Source organism: Labrus bergylta, chromosome 23, assembly GCF_963930695.1.
Source record: "Labrus bergylta chromosome 23, fLabBer1.1, whole genome shotgun sequence".
NCBI lineage: Eukaryota > Metazoa > Chordata > Actinopteri > Labriformes > Labridae > Labrus > Labrus bergylta.
Window position 1 is genome coordinate 922084 of NC_089217.1, and position 6030 is coordinate 928113.

Sequence of the window (6030 nt, forward strand, 5' to 3'; positions counted from 1 at the left end):
CCTGCTCGTGGTACAGTCTCTAAATGTACTATGGGAGGTAGAGCCTTCAGTTATCAGACCTGCTCGTGGTACCTACAGTCTCTAAATGTACTATGGGAGGTAGAGCCTTCAGTTATCAGACCTGCTCGTGGTACAGTCTCTAAATGTACTATGGGAGGTAGAGCCTTCAGTTATCAGACCTGCTCGTGGTACCTACAGTCTCTAAATGTACTATGGGAGGTAGAGCCTTCAGTTATCAGGCCTGCTCGTGGTACAGTCTCTAAATGTACTATGGGAGGTAGAGCCTTCAGTTATGGTTTTTCTTTTGATCTTAAGCAACACGTTGAAGTCTTTCTTCAACATGTTGGTGTCTGGCAGGCTGTTTTGAACTTGTTTATAACTTTTGTTCAAAGATCAGAAAAGTTACTTCCTTCATGTTATCTCTCATATTTATGTTGAAATCTGGTCCAGCTTCCTCCTGCAGTGAACATCAACACCTGCAGGCTCGACATCTGTCTTCTTATTTATCGACGGTGCAGCGTGACATTTAGTGCGCTTTTTATGATCATCCGGGTGATGTAATGTGATGTTCGACCTGGAGACCTTCACAGAGAGGAGGTGGAGGAGGAGGAAGAAGAGGAAGAGGAGGAGGAGAGAGAGAGGAGGAGGACAGACGTAGAGCGTCCTCGGGCTCTGTTGGGGGGGGGGGGGGAGGAGGGGGGTACTCAGACACTCGGACAGTGAGCTGATGGGACTGAAGACACATCAGAGCCTGAAGCGGAACACACACACACACACACACACACACACACACACACACACACACACACACACACACACACACACACACACACACACACACACACACACACACACACGAATGTGAACATCAGTTCAAGAACTTTTCTTCTATCCGCTGCTGCAACTCAATTCACAAAATGATGTTCCTAGCAACTTATATCCCGATACAAGAGAAACTTTTAGACAAGTCGACTAGTCTCCAGGTCAGAGATCACCATTAAACACGGCTGAACACAGTCTGAAAGTATATTTAACTTTGGGCTGTTAAAACCCTGCGTTCAGACTATAAGTTTTGATAACAATTTTCATCCACACTGAACCACAAAACTGACTAAAGCGCTGCAGTGTGTGACTTTGTAATGAAACAACACACACATGAACACATGTATGAACGTTTGTGTGTATGAACGATGAGGTGGAGAGTGATCCTAAACTACAAAGACAGCTGGGAGTCATGACAGTCGACATTTTCACAAACAGAACTCTGGAGACGCCATTGCTGTTGGTTGGAATTAGACATATTGAAGTTCAAAACTCTGGTAACCTTAAAATTTAATTCTGTTTTCAGGTTTCTGTGTTCCTGAAGTTTTATTTCATCCAAGAGAATTAAAAAAAATCCTTCATTTATGAAATCTGCTAAAAACCTGTGAAAATACCTCGAACTGATTGAACCGCAGAAGACGCCAACGTGTGTTTGAATACACGTCTGAATGTGTGAAGAGAGTGTGAAGATGCTCTTTAAAGACACAGAGAAAATATTTATCATAGCAGCTCTACAGAGGGAAAGAAAAGGCTTTACAGCAGAGGCTCTGAACTGTAACAGAAACATCAGACAAATGTCTGTGACAACAAAAAGGTTTGACCCCGTCTGTAGTGTGGTAGTCAAGACCAAACTAACCGAGACCAGAGTGCTCCAAGACCAAGACCAAGACCAAAACATACCCAAGACCAGAGTGCTCCGAGACCAAGACCAAAACATACCCAAGACCAGAGTGCTCCGAGACCGAGACATACCCATACTAAGAAACGACGAGACGACAACGGACTAAAGACGTGACAAGATGTGATTTTATAAAAGTCATTTCACAATTTCTTCAGTTCATTGACCCCAAAACATTCACACTATGCTAACAGGACGCAGAAGTCTGACTCTAAATCTATCAAAAACGTTTGTATGTTTTACAGACTTCATTAATCCCAGAGGAGACGTTCACATGTCGTCTCTGCAGCATCTGTTTGCTTTTGTCAGGTTCGTCTAACAACAGATTGAATCCTCGCCGGTGCAGTTTGGCTGCTTTCTCTCGTTTCTTTTCCAATGACTGCGCTGTGAATTTAAAAAAAAAAAAAACAATCGGGCTGAGTTGCAATCAAGATCTGATGATTAACCCCGAGCTGCGCCGCCATCACCATGGAAACTTTCCTCTACTTTATCAAACGTGTTGAGGAAAAATAACATTTCAGGAGAGACGGCGTGTGAAAAGAGAAAAGATGTGACCTTTGAAAAGAGTCGAGAGGAGACGTTCCTGCACACACGTCTGTTATTCTCCTGTTTTGAGTTGTTAACCTGATAAAAAAAAAAAGGCCTCTGCCTGAGATCTACTCCAGCTACAACATCCACCTGATCAATTTTTCAAAGGGTCTTTGAAGTCACGCTTGTTGAATTCAGAGTCCTACTTCCTTTTATGGTGCGGCCTCTTCCCTCCTTTATAGGAAGACACCAGGAGACTCAATAATGCATAAAAACACAGGGCATTGTGGGACGCCGGCCCTGAGAAGGAGTATGCAAATTAACTGACTCCTCCCACACACACCAGAGCACAAACAGTGGATTTGTTTGGTGCAGCTTTTAGGGGTTCATTTCTGTGTTTCCAGCTCAAGCGGAGACGCTGCAGGAGGATTCTGATATTTGTGGAGGTAGTCGGCGGTACAATCAGCCTGATGTGGACAGCAGGAGACCAATCTCTGCAGCCCGAGAGTACGACACGGTTTCCATAACAAAGACTAATCACACTCACTTCTTTTTTCTTTTTTTTTTTGCTCTTTGTTAGTTCCTTTCCATAATTGACCTCTTTCTGGTGCTGTCTGTTTAGCTGGCTGAGTGAGTCTATTGTTTGTTCCTAAAGAGAGCTCCACACACACACGTGCACGCACACACGCACACGCACGCACACACACACACACACACACACAGGCAGGAGACGGAGAGAGAGGCAACAAAAAGCTAATCAGCGCTCGGTGAATGAGGCCGGCCAGCCGGCTGAGAGGGAACCAGCTGCTGAGGAAAGACAAAAACATTCCCCTCTCTCTCTTTTCTGCGCTCGCTCTCACAGAGACAAAGAGCGCCTCCACATCCACACACATCAACGCCTTTAAGATGTTTAGAGCAGGAAAGTTTGCAAAAGTACTCAGAAGTACAATCATTAAGACAGTACTCATGTTTAGGGGCGTTCACAGTACCTGCATTTTAAACTTCAATTCTAGTAAAAAATCTACTGATTTCAAATCAGGCAACAAAAATAGATCTTAATGTTTACATTAAAAATCTCAAGAGGAAGGGGCGCCGGTAGCCTAGTGGTTGGTTCAGGCGCCTCATGTACGGGAGCTGTGGTCCTTCAGGTGGGCGGCCGGGTTCGGCTCCTTTCCTGCATGTGATTCCTAATTGTCTCTCTCTCCCTCTCTCCAACTTCTGACTATATCCAGCGTCCTGTCTCTACATGAAGTCATAAAAAGCCCAAAAATATTCTTTAAAAAAAAAACAACCTGAGGAGGAAACGTGACTGACACCTTACAGCGACTAAACTAAAGCCCATCCTGTTCCTGTCAGTCTCACACTTCTTCTCCTCCTCCTCGTTGTAAACTCCTCTTGCGCTCAATGTTTAATCAGGATGACCTCTTTATTCAGAGGATGAATTAAAGATTCAAGAGGAGCACGGTTCATAGCAAGCAGGAGAAATAGGAGCTCTGAAAAAACTAACTTTGTGCTCCTGACTCTCAGCAGCTTCATGAAACTCTCAGCAGAATCATAAATCATCTGCTCTTTATTACAGGAGAGAAAAAAACTAAAGAAACACAGAGATCAGAAACTCCACAACAACAGGAGGAGAAGTGAAACTGTTTCACATCTCCAAGTAAACAAACGAGACAGCACGAGCATGAAACTTAAAGATGGAGTCAGTAGAAAAGTTTGTAAACAAACATTCAAACATGGCCCCTCCTCCTCCTACCTACACTGCAAGCTAACGCACGCTAGCTCAAGCTAACCGCCCGTGTTTGTCACCTTCCTGTCCAACAGGAAGTAGACTAACTCCACGTCCACGGGTAAAAGACAACACAAGGTTCACCCTCGTTTTAGAACGATCTTTATCCACTCGGTGTTTCTCCTCACTCTGGTTTTATTGTCGACTGTGTCTGCTGCAGCCACTGTCCACATCTCGGCCTTGTTGTTAACAGAATATAAATACTTTGACCTTTAACCTCGTCCACAATGCAGCTGTAACCTGAATCTATCAATAAACCTAACAATAATCTTTTTCTGATGGCTATAAATCATGATGTGCATTCTCCAGGTCGTACTTTAAACACAGAGTTCAGATTGAAAACGCTGCAGGAAATCAAATATGTAAAATCTTCATCCGCTGCTGAGATGAATCTAACACCTTGAATCAGGTTTGAGTGCTGTTTGTTTGGAGCAGCTGCAGACTGAGAGTGTGATGAAGATTCAGAGGAACAGTGCCTCCTCCTCCTCCTCCTCCTCCTCCTCCCCTCTGACCGACAGACGGAGGTGATGAGGGTTACAGGAGCAGCAGGAGGCTGCAGCCCGTCAGCCTGTCAGTCAGAGCCGAGGGGGAAATTCAATCACATGTGAGCCGGGTGTTAGCCTAGCAGACCTGTCTGTACACGTCTCTCTGCATCCAACACAAACACACAATCACTCCATCTACCACAACCAGGACCAAGTCCAGTCTGGATCTGACCGTGTGTCTGCTGCCTGTTTGTCCCGGTGGGGACCGGGACGTTAATGCATGCCCTCTATTTCCTGTTCTGGTTATTGAAAACAACTCTGAGTATCTACGAGGAGAAGCTCAGACTTTTAATACACTAAGATAAGATTCAAAACTTCACTCTTGGTTTTCTTGAACTTTTCCAGTTTTCCACCTCAGGCAGATTAGATTTTTTTTATACATATATATAAAAAGGTAAAAAGTTCTGTCCCTTCTGAAGTTTTGAGGACATCTCCTTTTTGAAATCTCCCATGGAGACGTTTCAGGTGCCGTTGTCATGGTAACTGTCAGAATAATCTTTGATAAAGCAGGCTGAGAAGCGGCGGGCTCAGCGTTTGATGATAAAGCGGGCCTTTTTTTTTTCAGCTCGGTCCGGCTGCTGACTGAGCACAGCGGTGTGATCAGCCGGTAAGCTGCTGACCGAAGCCACACACACACACACACACACACACACACACACACACACACACACACACACACACACACACACACACACACACACACACACACACACACACACACACACACACACACACACACACACACACACTGCCTATCAACAGAGGCGAGCTGGAAAACCTTATCACGGGAAAAAGTCGATACTCTGCTCTGAACGCTTCGCCCTTTACAGAGAGAAAAACGCTCCAACAACGACCTGATCCCAATCTGAGGGAAAAAACTCACACCTGTCCTTGAAAGTACAGAGTCAAGGTGAGTCCATCGAGTCCCTGCAGGTCCACCTGCGGCGGGACGGGGGGGGGGGGGGGGGGGGGGGCTGGTTTTATCGAAGATGTTTAATTTTTGTTCTGCAGAGATCCACTGATCTACTTCAACAAGTACGGAGGCCTGACAGGACCAAAATACAACGTGTGACTTTCACCCAACACTCTCAAAGTAGAACTGTTCTAATCATGACAGTGTTCATCATGCCTAACATCACAGGTAAGTGCTCACCATGTCCGTCTCCAGGTGAACTTCACTAAACCTGTCTGTACCTCTGACAGTACGACTGCAGCTCCTCCACAAACACAAAACCATGAAACCAAAACAATTAACTCCAGGTCTGCGTGAACTCCAGAGATGACACGGGCTCGAGCTGCAAAGAGCGTCTTCACAAAGGGATCTATTTGAAAAGAAAACACACGCAGATTACCCAGCAGCCACTGTGGCGTTTTGTCTCCTTCACACAAACGTTCAGAAAATACAAAGAGGCTCAGTTCATGATGCACGGAGGCAATTTTTATGAATT